The 18,230-nt window shown below is 33.3% G+C and overlaps 1 protein-coding gene across 3 annotated transcripts in view; it reads right to left on the reverse strand.

The window, feature by feature from the left end:
- Positions 1-18,230, reverse strand: part of CDH19 (cadherin 19) — a 135,458-nt gene that overhangs the window by 110,562 nt on the left and 6,666 nt on the right. The window lies entirely within an intron of this gene.

Consider the following 18,230-nt stretch of genomic DNA (forward strand, 5'->3'; position numbering starts at 1 on the left):
TCATCATCATCATCATCATCATCATTATCAACCTTGTCATTGTTATTCAGTGTCATTCTTATGTGAGAGTTACTTTTAGTTATATCACCATTTTTACTTTATTTTGAATATATAAAAACTGACAGACAAAAAGCTAGATTTTCTGGTTAACATACAGAAACCTGTTGAGGGTTTCCACTCCATGAAAATACACTCTTCCCCCACCATATAAATATCTATATCTTTAATAGATTTAAATATATAATGTACATTTAAAATCATATATAAAATAATACTTATAGTTTCTAAAGTACAGAAATTGCTATAGGAAACATCTAATTCATAATGCATAATTTAGCCAAGTATGAAATCCTATAAAATTAATACATATGTATATGCATAAAAATGTGTGTTTTCTTGCTAAACACATAAGTACATATTCATATAAGCATGTGTGAATATACATTATATAAACTATGCACCAGATATAAATATAAATCTACAATAATAAATTTTAGAATTTTGGAGAGAAAATAAGGAAAAAAGTAAAATGATGTATATTTCAAAATTTTACAACATTAATACAATTTATTATATGTAGCAACAAGAAATACATATTTTTACAAATACAGCATACAACTCTGAGATATATTTTAAAGAACAAATATTAATTATTGAAAACATGATTCTGATTTTCTGTTCAAACGTATTGAAACCTATCATTATTAAAAATTTCATGACCTTGATATCACATTGTTTTATTTTATTATTTGACATGCAAAAATGAAAAAGAATACTTAAGAATCTTGATAGCATAGCTAAGACTAATTCGTTTTCCCAAATCTGAAATTAAACTCTGTTCGATAAAATGTAAAGCTCCATGAAGAATTTTCACAACGGCAGCTTAGGATACATTGTCCCTAATGTTCATGTACAAAACATTTTGTCAATTGCCTAGAAAATCATTACTTTTTTTCAGGCATAGCTAAATGCGTATGACAGATAAACACAGCCATGCTTGAAGTAATATATGACATTGTATGGACATATATAGGTGGAAATTGATTCAGTGTGACATGAAACAATTGTTTTCAAAGGAGACTATGAATTAAGGGATGAGAAATATAATCTGTGGACATGTACAGATTGAAACTGAATCTAATGAGAAAGCTTCTTCACTGTGACCGCTTCTTGGCTACATAAAGCTAACTTCCATCTGTGAAAACTTACAAAAATATAATGGATTCTGGATGGTGTTGGAAGGAAATTGTCATTCCATCCAACACATCTCTTCCCTGTGAATAGCAGATGGCAATTAAAAGAGCGACTATATCTCCCATACTTCCAGGGAAAGTTGTGCCAGCCAGTAGCATCAATCCCATATCATGTGGGATTTTATGATTTTCTATAAATAGACAAGGACTCCTAGGGAAAACTAACCCAATTAAGGTTCTGAAAAATGATATTAGGCAAACCTCCTGCTTAACAATCAATAAGTAAATTACCAAACTCACCATTTCTGCTGAAAAATGGAAAATAATTACATTAACAACCACCCCCCCCCCAAAGAAGAATGTACTTTGGAGATAGCATTTGCTGTCTGTAACAGGTTTGTGAAAGCAGCAATAACAACAAAATGTCTTTGCAATTGAAAGAAACTTAATGAAATAGTTGTATAATTCATTAACATTATTTCTGCCATAATAAAGGAATGAGGATTGATCAATGCCTCACTAAATACACACCACACACACACACACACACACACACACACACACACACACAAATGATAATTTTTGAAACAAGATAGATCCATGAAGTACTATTTCTCTCTATTTTAACTTTTTTTTAACCAACAAATTATTTGGTTCTAATTATATCTTTTTCCTGATATTCATTTTATTACAAGTAACACTAGAAATAACAGTTATTAATGGCTTAGTGTAAGGACAAATTAATGCTAGCCTGTTGCTGTATATTCTGAACCTTGCTTTCTAGTCTTTGACTAAGATTCAGAGTAGTTAACTTTCTCATATCTTTCTCCTTTTTTGCATTTATACATTTATTCCTAAAGTTTTTGGACTTTGGCTGTGTATGGTGACTTAGAAAATTTAGGAATTAGGATAGGTCTAGTAGAAATTTGACTCTGGTGTTGGTCAACCTTGTGATACCAGGCAAATAATTTTACCTCTATGTTTCTCAGAGTCTTTATATATAAAATGGATATATTTGTCTCATTGACTTTTTGCAAGGAAGACATGTTCTAACCTTTAAGGTGAATAAAATTTTCAACTTTTTCCTGACATGGATTGTTCTTTCTGGACATCCAATTTTGATCTTCCCATCTTCTGGACCAAATAGTTGCTGCCAAAAATGTTAATAAGGACTTTTATCCCTCTAGGTTTCCCTGAAGACTAAGGTGCTTAGTCTTTGCTCTTTCTCTAAAAAATAGAATTCAATTAAAAAACTTTTCATTCCGGCCAAGATGGTGGAGAGGAGATAGGCACAGTCCTAAAGTCTCCATATCTTCCTTCATATATAACATGAATCAAAGCTCTTAACATAAATATGATCTACAAAATCCAGGAGAAAAAAACAGGGAGAAGATTATCTACCCCAGGATTTGTCCTCTGAGATCATGGGTGAGTGCAGGCACAGAGGGCAGACTCTGTGGGGATCATGGGAGCCTGGATTAGCTTCAAATTAGCCTGATTAGTGGCAGGACCAGAGCCTGGGAGCCTGAGGAGTTGAGAACTGGACTGGCTTAATCAGCAAGAGGGCTAAAGCCTGCTCAGCTTGGGGCAGGGAGAGAGGGGTGTGGGCCAACTAAGGAACGGAGGCATTGGTTGTTTGCTGACCATCCTTGGCTTGCAGGCAGGGCTAGAGGGAGAGTTCCTGTGCATGAGAGCTTCATACAAGGATCCCTGTGCCCCTCTGGTCAGAGGAACTCAGAGTCCATACCTTCATTTTAGCTGAAGCCTCTTCCCAGAACAATTACAGGCTAAGGTGGGAGCAGCCAAACCACTTGAGCTTATGAATAGGGAGAGTGATTACCTCACCCCAAGGTATAGCCCACCATTGATCAAAGATAAAAGTATTCAACAGCTTCACCCACTCCCACACACAATAAATTTCCTTTTTTAGTGTTTCAAATAATTGTACCAAATTCCAACTACTTAGGTCAAATAGAAGAACTACTTATCTTTGAAGTAACAGTTCTTCAGATACTTGAAGTCAGATCTTTTGTTTTTCTCAATTCCTTTTTTTCTCATTGGTATATACTTATAGTTCTTTCATTGTGACTCATATCACATGAAATTGAGTCCTGCTACTATCCTATTCACTCTCTGGATAGATTTCAACTTATTGATTCCTTGCCTATAACTTAGTTCCAGGAACCAAATACAATCTTTCAAAACAGGGAAGAAAAAAAGTACTCCTCTTTGGGTAGTCCCTTTCTATTCATAAATGTTCTTAATGCCTATGTGTCAGAACTCATAAGAGGTACAGGAATGCAAAACCAAATACAAGAGAGCCTCTGGTTCAAAAGAAACAAAATTCTATTGTAGAGGAAATAATATATATAAATCAATAACAACCAAATATATGCATATTTGAATACACACACACAAACACATAAAGACACACATATATACACAAATTTATAATCAGAGAGAGGGTACTAACAATGGAAGAATCAGGATCTCCCATAGAAAGGGTGTTTGAGCTGTGATTTAAAGGAATCTAAGATTCTAGAGCTGAAAATCAGATAACATTGCACTGTTGACAGAGGAAAATGTCTGGAAAGGCATAGAGATGGAAATTAAGATTTGGATTTGGCATTTTATGCCCAGAGCAAGAAATAGTTTCATTTGATATCTATATATCTATTGGGAGTCCTCTCAAAATGGCAGCAAAGAGTTTAAAATTTAATTCAGTTCTTGCAAGAAGCAGGGCAGCGGGGCGGCTAGGTGGCGTAGTGGATAAAGCACCGGCCCTGGAGTCAGGAATGCCTGGGTTCAAATCCAGTCTCAGACACTTAATTACCTAGCTGTGTGGTCTTGGGGCAATCCACTTAACCCTGTTTGCCTTGCAAAAACCTATAAAAAACCATTCTTTGGGGCAGCTAGGTGGCATAGGGGATAAAGCACTGGCCTTGGAGTCAGGAGTACCTGGGTTCAAATCCGGTCTCAGACACTTAATAATTATCTAGCTGTGTGGCCATGGGCAAGCCACTGAACCCTATTTGCCTTGCAAAAACCTAAAAAAAAAAAAAAAGAAGAAGCAGGGCAGCTCCCAACTCTCCATGAGAGAGAGAGAGAGCAGGAAAAGACAAATTACAGAAGCTGAAGCAAGGTTAAAAACTACAAAACCCACAACCTATTCCCCTTCCTCTTTTCTGCCAACCCTTACAACAACTGGTCAAACTTGATTGCCTGAGTAGAAGGGAGGTGTACCTAAGCTTTCCCAGAAGGGTCTGTCTTTGTTTACATCTTATAAGTTTAAGGTGACACAATTTTTCTAGCCAGAGATCTGGGTTCTCATGCTCACCTGATTCTTGAGAAATTGAAAATGAGGTGTATGGTTTAGACTAATTCGGCACTATGTTTCTGAAAAGTCAGCACTTTTGCCATATATATGTATATATATGTATATATATATATATGTATATATATATATATATATATACATATATATATATATATATATTACAAGTAATAATACATTTAAGCACAAATATCAAGAAGATCAAAGAAAAATGGAAAAATGTGGTATAAAAATATTTAAAGCAGCACTTTTTTGGAGCATATAATTGGTAAAAAAAATTGCAAAATAATTGAAATAATTGCAAAATGAATGAAAAATTTGAATTTGAGGAGTGGTCTAGCTAGGAAGATTCAGTTCTGGGATCATACACTTGCCTGTTTGTTAAACTTGGTTCTAGGTGTGCATAATGGATAGCTCCAACCTCTCTTTTTGATCATACATACACATAATCTATGACTGTTTCTGATCCAAAAACTGAAGGAGTTTTTTTTATTTGAGTTGAGCCAGAACTGGATATCCATGAAAAAGACTTCTACATGTAGGAACTACTCACTGTCTTTCCTCCCTTACAGATTCCAAATGAGGAGGCCACAACTGATGTGAACTTCCAGTTAGGGAAAGAACCAATAATTTATTATAGCTCATTGTTATCCAGAGTGGTTTTATGATGCCCTGGAGGGTATTTATTGGGCAAAGAACACGGTGCATCTCAACTGCTCCATGTTGATAGAACCATTTAATTAATGATAGGGACTTGATACTAAAGAGATGGACTAAACATTTTCATAGTGTTCTTAACAGACCATCATCAATCAATACAGATAACATTAACTGGTTGCCTTAAGTTGAAGTCAATCATATCCCAACTGAAGAAAAGGTTTTGAAGGCCATTAGACTCCTTTCAAGTAGAAATACACCTGCTGCTGATTCTATTCCAACAGAGGTATACAATATGGGAGGTCCATTGCTCATCCAAAAGTTGACTGAAATATGGCATGAAGATGTTATCTCCCAGGAATTCAAGGACAATTCATTTTCCACTCTATAAAAGGTAAGGTAATATACGTTTCTCTGATAATCGTAGGGGATGCTTCTCTTTTGGTAATTGCTGGTAAGATTTTTCCAAAGTCCTTCTTAATAGACTGCTCTTTCACCTGAAAAGATGGTCACCCCCCCAAGAAAGGATAGAAAAACAGTTGATATGTTGTTTGTTGACAGACATCGCCAGGAAAAAATGCCAGGAACAGAGCATAGGTCTGTATATGATGTTCGTAGATTTGACCAAAACTGTTGATACTGTCAGTCATGAGAAGTTATGAAAAACTATGTCTAAATTTGATTGCCCAGAGAAGTACATCACTATTGTATATCAATTTCATTGATGATGTACTTGTCCGGATTCTGGTTAATAGACAATGCTCTCAAATGTGCCCACCACCAGTGGAGTGAACAAAGGATGTGTTTTTGATCCCATACTTTTTAGCATGTTATTTTCAGCCAAGTTATTGAATGCTTTCACTGAGGACGAACACAGCATCAAAGTCAGCTGCAGCACTGATAGTAAATTGTTCAACTTGAAAGGGTTGCAAGCCAAGTGAAAGACCTAAGTTCATGAAGGACCTTCTATTTGCAGATGATTGTGCATTCAAATGCAACCTCTTAAGCTGAGATTCAACAAAGTATGAATTGATCCTCTGCTGCTTATGCTAATTTTGGCCTAACAATTAACACCAAGAAAATACAGGTGCTCCATCAGCCAGCACCACACCATCCATATGTGCAATCATCAATTAAAGCAAATGGAAAGTATTAAGCTTGGTGGACAAGTTCACTTGCCTTGGCAGTGTTCTTTCCAAGGAGGTACACATTGACAGTGAGGTTGACATACATATTGCCAAAATAAGTTCAGTATTTGGGAGGTTACAAAAGAAAGTTTGAGAGAGAAGAGGCATTACTACCAAACTGAAGGTCTGCAGATACCTTGTGATGATCTCATTGCTGTATGCCTGTGAAATCTAAATAGTCTACCAGGGCCATGCCAAGAAATTGAATTTTCTCCATTTAAATTGTTTTAGGGAGATTCTGAAGATCATGTGGCAGAAGAAGATACTGGAAACTGAGGTCTTTTCTCGATCTATGCTGTCAAATATTCCAACATTACTACAGAGAGCACAACATGGGATTAGGCATGCTGTTAGAATACCAAAAAGACTGTTTTGTGGAGAATTTCCTCAGGGTAAGCACTGACAAGGTAGTCAGAAAAAGCAATACCAGGATACCCTGAAGGTCTCCCTTAAGAACTTTAGATTTGATTGTACAGCATGGGAGAAGATGGCATAGAACCACCCAACATGACATGCCCTCATCAGTGAGGATGCTGCCTTCTATAAGGAAGGTGGAATTGAAGCAACTCAAAGAAAACATGACATGTGTACATCTAGAGAAAGTACCCCAGCTGCTATTTGTGCCTGAACTATGGTAGAGTATTCTGAGCTTGTATAGGAGTGATCAGGCATATTTGGACACACCAAAATTTGTCTCAAACATACTGATGTCCTTTTTTTATCTTCTTCTTTAATGAAGGACAAGTTAAATAATGTCATGAGAACATATTTCTGCTGTTGTTCTATCTGTTTTGATAATTCATTCTTGTATGTAGATGAAGGAATACTGGAGATAGCTTTCATTTTGCACTCTTCAAAAGGTTAGTAGTCATATGAAGAATTTGCTACCAGCTTTACATCAGGAAGTGATTAGCAGGATTCAATACAGCAGTGAATTGTACCCAGAAGTCAAGATGCTGTTTTGTGGGGCAACTCTTATTTTTCACCTGAAAAACTCTATGGGTTGAAGGATTTGTAGCAAATGCTTGGAATTTCATGTCAATCTACTCAGTAACCAAGATAGTAAAGAAGAGAATGTGAATTATGTTTGAGAAAATGTGTTTGTACTTCCATTCTTATCACATCTTCTTAGTAAAATCATTTTAAAAAGCTTGGATGATGATGAGTTAAATGATATTAAGTTAGAATCAATGATTTAGAAGAGATTTTCATTGCATCTCACTATTCATATATGAGAGAATACAATGGAAATGGTTACTCAAGATAATGATATTAGGAAGACATTCTTCAAACTCTAATAGCTGTCCTTAAAGTACTGAAGGTGAGGTGCAGTTTGCTTTCATTTGGAAAACCCAATTAGACATTGAGAGCGGTAGCTGGATAAGTATCTCTAAAGAATATATGAACTACAAGTTACAAGGATAATGAAATATTACAGTGTCATGAGAAAATTATGAATGTGAAACATTGAGAAATATTTGGGAAGACTCTGATATAGGAAATGAAATTAAAAAAGGAAAACTTAATCAATCAGTTAGCAACCATTTACTATATGCTTACCATTTTTTCAAACTCTGTTCTAAGTTTCAGGGATACAAATATAAAAATAAAGTTCATGCTTTCAATAACCTAAAATTTAACTAAGGACACCTAGTAGAAGTCATTAAAGGCTAATAAATTTTAAAATATTGGGAAAGAAGACCATTGTTGCTCAAAGCACTAATTGTTAATCTATAAACATTAAATTATTCTGGTTATTCCAAATGTGACAAGCATCAAATGATGAACAAATTTCTAAACATGTATTCTAAAATATCTAAACTTAAATTATGCCAATGTTACTTACTGTGTGAACATTAACAAGTCATATAACCTCTAAACTTTCAAAATTCTTGAAGATTATAAGTTATATATTCTTCTTACAAAGGTGAACAATAGATCACAAGTTCTCTTTGGTAGAGGAATTGAACACATAATATGTCTTCAGACACAGTCATGGTGGCTTGTAAAACTAAGAATGAGTTTACATAAAATACATGATATAATAAACTAAACAACAGCATTACAAAAAATGAGAATTCATAGAAGCAACTAATCATATCTAGTTTGAGATGAAGAGAGGTATTTTATTATAGAGACAAAATTGGAATTAATTCATAAACATTTGACAGAATTTCTACAGACACAGATGAGAGAGAGGGCATAGAGAGGCAATGGAACAATGTCCAACTTGACTGAAACATTAGAGTATCTGTGGAGAGGCATTGAATGAAAAGATGAGAAATATATTAACTTTTTTTTAGGATTTTTTGCAAGGCAAATGGGGTTAAGTGGCTTGCCCAAGGCCACACAGGTAGGTAATTATTAAGTGTCTGACCCCGGATTTGAACCCAGGTACTCCTGACTGCAGAGCCAGTGCTTTATCCACTGTGCCACCTAGCCACCCCCGAAATATATTAACTTAAATAATATGACCTAATGAAAAGTTAGTCTTCACTATCTTGCTCATTATGAAACTACTTATTTGACGTGAAATAGATTATTGCTTTAATTCTCTACTATAAATATATATACATACATACACACGGACACATATCTTTAAATAAATGTAAATTATACAATAAGTATGTGTACAGTAGGATCTAAGTACACAAACCATTCACAAACACATTTTACTTCTCAGATCAAACTGAATTTAGGACTATTTTAAATATTGAGTTTCATCTCTAAATATTGGGATTATTTTTTTGAGAATAAAGTTTGACATTTTATTCACATAACTGCATTCTCAGAAATAAGCTACCATCTGGGAAAAGTCATATAGCCTATAAGTTCATTTTCACTTGTGATTACATGTGGAAACTCATCTTTAATTGAAAATAAATATTGCATTTCAGGGAAAAGTGAAGTACAATTAATTTTTTTGGCATCCCATCTTATCTAAAATGTTTAGAACATTTTTGGTTCATCAATATAATTCTACATAAAATATTGCTGAATCTAATAAAGGGAAATGGATCATAATATGTCAATAGTATTTTGCAATTTATAATTTAAACAGGTTGTGCTTCATAATTGGCTATTTCATGCAAGAATTGACAATCTAAGGGTTCTAGTATAGTATGAAGGAAAAAATACTAAGGAGGTAGAGAAGCAGGAGGTCAAGTTTAATGCCAGCTATATTACCATTTTGCTAACAACTTTTATATTAGTAATTTATTGTATTCAATGAATCATTCTTCATCTCACTGTTTCTCATTCTTCCATTTTCAATAAAATGCTAAGATGTGTCTATTTCAACTTTGGAACAACTCTTAAATATGCCCTTATCTCTCCCCAATACATTAATCACCCTGGGTACAGGTCTTAATCACTTATTGCCTGAATTGTTGTATCACCTGATAATGGATCTGCCTGCCTCAAGTCTCTTTCCACTCAAATCCATTCTTCTTTCTGTCACTAAATTTATTTATCTAAAGCACAAATCCTATCCTGTCAGTCCCCCAATTTCCTTCACTAAGTAAAGTCTAGTGACTCTCTATGTTCTTCTATTTCCAATACAAAATCTTCAGCAATTCTAAGCTCTTTATAACATGACTTCCTCCTACTACTCCAACTTACATTTTACAATGTGCCCTACAAACTGCAATTCAGTGATACCTTCTGCTTCTCTAATAACAAGGCCTTGTTACTCTAGGCATTTCTAACCTCCTTGCATGTAATATTCTCCATTCTCATTTTCACCTATTTTATTGTCACTTTGTTTTCTTTTAGGTTTTTGCAAGGCAATGGGTTTAAGTGGCTTGCCCAATGTCACACAGTTAGGTAATAAATAAGTGTCTGTCCATTTTTGCATTCCCTTTATTTCTCTAATTTACTTGAGGAAATTTTCTTGTTGATTTTTTGTTAGTGTCTCTTGTACAATATTGCAAATCTCTGCCCATAAGTTCTTAGGCATTCTTTCTATCAGATCTAATTCCTTCAATCTATTTGTAAACTCAATTGCACTTTTAAAAAGCATGTTATTTAGGTCATTCTTATATGTAGTTTTTAAAAATCATTTCTAGATATTGTAGATTTTAAAAGAACTTTAGTTTCTTAATCATCAGTGATTGAATTATAAGCTTGTATTATTCTAATATTGAATGGTTTGTCTTAGATGTGAATATCATTCTTTTATTTCTGAGTTTATAGACCAGTGCTACATTTGTTATTCTTTTATTGACTATGAAGATTACCCCATTTCTTCGAAGAGATTCTTTTCCACAGTAGTAAATGTAGTCAATTCATTTATTTCTGCCTCTCTAAGTATCAGGTGCACATAAAATGTTGATGTTTAATATTTCCATATTCTGTTTGGCCACATCTAACACCACATCTTATACAATTATCTTTACAAATTCATATTTTCCTTTCATTGCCAGTCATATCTGAAAGGGAACTTCCTTTTGGCTTTGGTCTTGCTGCTTTATTAATCCTGGACCTACTTATAGTTCTCCATTGTTCCCCAGTAATGAATTGGACACCTTCTGACTAGAGCAGTTTATAGTTTGATTTCCTTTCTTTCATCATTTTGTGCTCTTCATGGATTTTTTTGTCTAAAATACTGTAATAGTTTGCCATTTTCTCCTCCAGCGGATCACAGTATATAATAGGTCAATAAATATTTATTCCATTTTATGTTTTTCTTTCAGAGTTGGACATTTTCATTATCTGTAGAATAGATTTAAAATAGCCTTATCTAATATTTTTGAGTCTATATATATATATATATATATATATATATACATACACATATGTGTACATATATATATACATATATATATATATATATATATATATATATATATATATATATATGAAGTTATAGCCATTGTGGGGTGGTTAGATGGTGCATATAGTCAGTGAGGACTCTGGCCCTGGAGTCCAGAGTATCTGAGTTCAAATCTGACCCCAGACATTTAATAACCTAGCTGTGTGGACTTGGGAAAGCCACTTAACCCTATTTGCCTTGCAAAAACCAAAACCTAAAAAAAAAGAAGTTATAGTCATTGCTTCTGAATTCAGATATGTGATATGGAGAGCTTAAAGGGAAAAAACACTGACATCTTTTTCTATACTTCCTCAATATAAGATCAGATATATTTTTCGCTTGAATTATATTTTAGTATTGTCATCTTATCTGCCTTCCACTGCCATTATTCAAATTGTCTAGTTGACATACATTCTTTGTTATTCTATCATAATCTCAAAATTAACCTGCCACTAAATGATTTTGTGAGGTAGAAATGGAGGACAAGGGAAGGGAATCACTTAAAACCTAAAAAAAATCAGTTTTATGATGTTTAAAATAAAGAGATCTAATTAAATTATTATAAAGTTTAATTTTAGTCAAACACTGGCATCATTCTGTGACACTGTGAAAGAAATGAATTCTAGGAGAGATTTGAAATCTAATTATGATTTTCATAACTGACTTTCAGGAACTTAGTTATCTCAGTTCCTATACTAATATCTCTTTCTTAATTAAACTTCTATTAAAGGCTCATGCAGTAGAAAACTATACAGAATGTACACATATATGATACATAAATGTCACAAAAACCCTCATTTGACATTGAACATAATTAGCCAATTAATAAGTTTGTATTATATAATTAATATGTATTAGCCTTTGTGTTAGATGTTAAGCAATCCATATATGGAAGAAAGATATCCCTTGACATCAAGAAGCTTATTTTTATGGAAGAAATATAAGATCCATAGATAATTATATTATCAAATATAAATAAATGAATATAGAATGTGATTTGTGTGATAGTATAACAATTTAGAAAATCACTAAAGACTTCTAAAAAGAGATGGAATTTGATTTGGGTATGCAAGCAAATTAGGAATAATAAGAGGTAAGATAATGAGAGAATGAGCAGCCCAGTCAGAAGGTATAGCTTGTGTAAAATATGAGGCATAAAACTTTTTGAGGGGAAGGGAAGAGAATTAGGAACAGCAAGTAGAAGAGTTTAGTTGGAGTCTGAATTCTTCTGTCTTCTTCATATATCCTATATAAAGATATTACCCTAAGCTCAGTTATTTTATAAGAATTGACGAGATCTCATTTGAGATACTCAACTTATTCCAAATGGCCCTATAATTGATCTTTCTTCGTAGTATTATTATCATTTTTTTATTTTTGTTTGCCACTGAACTCTAGTGATTCTGAAGGAGAAAGTGAAGCTGACAAGTTTGTGAAACTCAGTCTCACTCAAATTCAGTTCACATGCAAATTAAAACAACACACTATTTCTTACTTGCTATTTTTATGCTTATTTCTTTCATAAATGTTGTGTACAGCTTTGGCAAGGAGTTAATTAGATTAATAGGAAAAGACTTTATATTAACTGGGTTTTTTCCATATTATTTGAGAGTACTAGTGAGGCAGAGGAACACTGGGCACAGAGAAACATTGTAATTTTTGTTTGTATTGGAGACAACTTTTGCAATTTTTCATTATTGTTGAAGTACTCTCCATTCTGTATTGATTTTGTAAATCCCACTTAGCAATAGGCTCCCTACATCTATTCCTATGTCTTTCATCCTAAGCCACTTTGTACTTAACTGTAGGTGGCCATTTGACTAACCTTGGTCATATATACTTGTCCTTGGGACAAGCACAGTAAATGTAACTCATGCACAGTAGACTCTACCTCATACCTTATCAGTGTTAATCACTCCTCAAATACAACCTTCATTCCTATCATCATAGAAATGTATTTAGGAAAGTTTCACCACTTTATCAGCCCTTTTTTCCCTCTTTCTATTTGACTCTATGTGACAGCACTATTTACAACTGTGAAGTCTTCGCATTATGGTCACATCTCTTAACGAATTCGTATCCCTCTATAAGATGTTTGACTGATTAGGTTTCTCTATCACATGTCTATTAATTGAAAGTCTTAATATTTGATTTTCTCATTTTTACTTTTGCACTTTAGGTTCAGAAGATTCTGTGAATTCCCCATGAAATTCCCCAAATTTCATCCTAGGGCAACAGTAACAAGTCGCCCCTGAAGAAACAAACTGCCAACATAAAGAGAAGTTGGAAAATGCCTCATTCTTTCTCCCTTCCCCTTCCCCATCCATTTTTCCCTGTCATTTCTTCCTTTTTGCTTCATCCTCCTCTTCTTTCCCTTCCTCTTCTTTTCCTTCTCCCCCTCTTTCTCACTCTAGAAGAGTGTAAACTCTTCTACTTCTTTTTCTCTTTCTCTTTCTCTTCCTTCCATATTTTCTATCAAAAAAGTAAGATAATTTACTTTTATCCTATACAGGCTTTTAAAAAGTCTTTGTGTTTTAAATGAAACTATTTGTATGCTCCTTTAAGCACAAACCATTGTGGGTTTCATTGAATGGTCAATAATAGGCCCAGCCCAAACCTCTGACTTATTGTTTATGTTTTGATAGCCTAGGAGTGCAAATAGCAGACACTTTTTCCTGAAAAATTATGAGACACTTATTCATTGAATGGAACCCAAAGACATTTACTTCTCCCTGGGTCATCTCCAGGCATCTTGACTTTTTTTCTCACTGAACTCTTGATGGTTCTGGAGGAGAGAGTAAGACTGATAACTTTGCAAAGCTCTGCCTTGATGTATTGGATTTCTTCAAGAACAAAAAACATATTGTTTTATAATGTCATTTTAAACATGATTTTAGCACATATACCCCATCTCAAAATTTAAGCTTATAAACACTTATGGACTGATTTGACTGTCAAATGTCTTTTGCTATAAAAGCAAACAAAAATATTTCCCTGTCCTAGAATTTTCTCATTATTCTATACCTATTTCATACTTCACATGTCTATCTTGATTTTAGCTTATACTCCAACATTCCCACTTATTAAAGTCACTATTAAAGAGTTTTAACACTTGTTTGTTCTTCATTTCTTTTGTTACTATTTTGTCCCCATGATCTCATAAACTCTGAAGTTTTGATTTGTTTTTTATTTGTTGGTTTTTACTCATCCAATCCTGATAAGAGTTATTTAGTGCAGAACACTATGGTTCTTCAATGATGTCTGATTAAAAAGTTTTCTATATTATCCTTAGTGCATTTGAAAATTAATAAATTAATACCATAAATGTCAGGAGTAACTAAGAAATCAAAACATTAAAAATATACTTCTATTTCTTGGAAAATTGTTCATAAAATATTTGTGGAAGAGGTTGAAATAGAAGCTAATAAATATTTATATTTTATATATTTTAGCAGCTAACTTTTGTGACAGAGAAAAAAGTTGCAAAAGGAAATTTGTTACTTTCAAATCTTTCTTTAAAATGAAAAAAGTAAAAAAACAATGTATATGTTCTCTTAGTACCTTTTACTTGCATTTAAGTATATCTCTTAAAAATATCCATGTAAATTTTGAAATATTACTATTTTTTTCATTTTGTGATAACCGGAGGAATCACTGATCAAAGGTTTGTGATTGATTAAATTTCTATGCACAAACAAATTTATTTCTTGTGTAAAAACCATTTGAAAATTCTTGACAGGGGCAGCTAGGTGGCGCAGTGGATAAAGCACTGGCCCTGGAGTCAGGAGTACCTGGGTTCAAATCCTGTCTCAGACACTTAATAATTACCTAGCTATGTGGCCTTGAGGAAGCCACTTAACCCCATTTGCTTTGGGAAAAAAAAAAAAAAGAAAGTTCTTGACAGGATTTGATTGAAGGCTACACTTGTTAGGTAAAATAAAACCTTGCTTACTAACTCTTGAAATATTAGAAATATGAGTCATATCTTAAATTATAAATACATAGGGAATTTACATAGAGTTGGCAAAAATTTATTTTTTGTTTTAATGTGTATGTACATTTGTTTGTCTATATACACGTGCATACATATATAGCTATTATATTTGATTTTCTGTAGTACCTTATGGATTTTATTTTCTTCTTTAAAAACATTATTCTGGGAAAGGGTAATACAGTTTTACCAGTCTTCCATGAAAGGGTCCATCACATACAAATACACATGCAGAGAGAGAGAGAGAGAGAGAGAGAGAGAGAGTAGCAGAGAACAAATTTATATAATCTATAAACCAGGTTAGGTGATGAAAATTTTAGACAGGTTTACAAAGTATTTCAATGGTTGTTTATTTGTGTTTCAAATGGATTATGAGAAATCTAAGGGTGAGTTAGGTGGCAGTGGATAGAGTACTGGCCCTGGAGTCAGGAGTATCTGAGTTCAAATCTGGCCTCATAAACTTAATAATTACCTAGCTGTGTGGCCTTGGGCAAGCCACTTAACCCTATTGCCTTGAAAAAGAAAAACCTTAAAAAAACCAGCAAAAAATACTTATGATGTCCTGGAATTTGATTTTGCTGTCAAGAAAGGCAGTCATACTGCCTAGCATGATATCCCTAAATTGTATTGTAAGAAATAAAATATACATAAGAACAAAAAAAAATCATGTGTCTAATTTAAGAGATGACATGATTTAGATGGCATGAAAATATGTTATATAGATTGGTGTTATTATTCTATATTTGTTCAGGTAACAGTGCGTCACTTGTATTCACATCTGCCTATACTTTAACATTTTTTATTGTATTCTCTGAAACAGAAATATGATTAAAAATATTTGCTCTAAACAACTTTATAAAAGTAAAAATCACTTTTTCCTTTTTATTAATAGGAAAATTTTTGCAAGAAGACAGAACAAATATGTGTTTTTTTTCCTGCGTGTGTGTGTGTATGTGTGTAAAATAGAACACTATGATTTAGACAGGGATAAACCATTTTGTTGACATTATTAAAAATTAAACACATTTATATGAATATAAGTAGCTATTGGTTTACCTTAGATGTCTTTCCAAATGCATATATTTTATATTACATAGATTAATTTCTTCATAATAATCCTTTTACTCCAATAATATGTTAATTTATCTAGTAAATTAGATACACAAAACTTTTGAAGGAGAATGCAAGTAGATTTTCTGACTAATGTAAACTGTTCTTATTAACTTCTCAGTTTGAGGAAAAGATGTAATTTTTTTTTCTTTGTAGCTGTCATATACTATACACATTGAATGAGACATACACAATAAATAAAAGAAAGAGAAATCAACAGCTTTTATCTCCCCAAAGACAAAAGTCTTAGTTTGAAGGAGAGGATTGATATCCAACTGAAAAGTGATGTTGGAACCCATTTACTTTTTATCAAACTCTGAGGGAAAAGGGTAATATTTTGCTTTACTATTTCAGAAACAATCTCAAGCTCTGTCAAGAAGTATTTGTTTTGTGACAAACAACACTCTTGTCTGTTCAAAATACAAACAGGGACTTGCTGTTGTACCTTCCCAACTATCCATTTTAGACTTCCTAACTCAGTAATATGTTGGCCTTTGGATTTTCAAAGTATTATTCCTTTATCAAAGAGGGTTTGTTGGTTCCCCACTAGAGATTTTAAAGGATACCATAGACAGTGAACAATCCTTATAATTTAGATATAATCCTCTTTGAGAGCAGAAAAAATTATTGGTACCCTCCATTTCCATGATTTATGTATTCTTTGAGTGAGTTTATATGAGTAGTTTCCAAGAAAGGCAGCCTACAGGGGAAATTTTTCTGGATTATATAAACCCAGAATTAATAAACTAAAGTTTTATTCAAATGAACAACACTAAGAAACCATTTTTAAAAGTATATGTTGAGGTCATAGCAGAAATAATTTTTTCCTGAATATATATTCAACATAGTCTTAAGAAGTTATCTCTCTAATTTTTGCCTCAATTGTTCATTTCTTTTCTTTTTTTTTATATCCATTTGTACACATATATTTCCAAGTTATAAAGTTTCCCTCCACCCTCCCTTACACCCCCTTTCCCTCAGTTGGGAACAGTCAGGTTAGCATTTTACATACATATTTTGTTAAACATATTTACAAATTAGTTAATCTGGGGCATAAGGAATCAGGATTAAGGGGAAAAGATACATAAGAGATAATTTTTATAAAGTGTTCATCACATTCAGTAGGGGTGGTTTTTTCCCTGTGTTTTGTTATGTTTTTCTTCCTCTGGCTGGGGAGAACATAGTCCATAATCTGTCAAATACCATTGTCTTAACTCTCTGAACTGCCGAGAGGGGTTGATTCCATCAAGGTTGTACATCTCCTAATGTTGATGTCTAAATTGTTCTCTTGGCTCTATTCCTTTTACACAGCATCAGATCCCTTAAGACATTTTATGCTTCTCTTGAGTCTGGCCACATATTGTTTTTTTTTAAAGAACAATAATATTCCATAGTATTCATGTACCATAGTTTATTTAGCAATTCCTCAATTGATGGCACCCCCCCCCCAGAATTTCTAATTCTTTGCCTCTACAAAAAAGGCTGCTATTGCTATTTTGGAACATGTAGGAATTTTTCATTTTTTTACTATTTTTCTGGATATAGAATTGGAATTGTTGGGTCAAAGGATATGAACAGTTTAACTGCTCTTTGGGCATAGTTCCATATTGCTTTCCAGAAATATCGGAGCTATTCACAACTCAACCAGCTGTGTATTAGTGTCCCCAACCTCCCCAATATTGATCATCTTCCCTTTTTCTCATTTGGGTATGAGATGGTAGGTCATTGTTGTTTTAATTTGTATATCTCTACTCAGTAGTAATTTAGAACTTTTTTTTCATATGCTTATATATAGCTTTAATTTCTTAATTTGAAAACTGTCTGTTCATATTCCTTGACCGGTTATCAATTGCACAATAATATGCATTTACTTTCTCTCCTCTCCACACACCATTTTAAGGGAATGAAAGGAGTGGAAAAAAAGGAAAAAAAGTACTTGTGATAA

This window comes from Macrotis lagotis, chromosome X (genome assembly GCF_037893015.1).
Source record: "Macrotis lagotis isolate mMagLag1 chromosome X, bilby.v1.9.chrom.fasta, whole genome shotgun sequence".
NCBI classification, from domain to species: domain Eukaryota; kingdom Metazoa; phylum Chordata; class Mammalia; order Peramelemorphia; family Peramelidae; genus Macrotis; species Macrotis lagotis.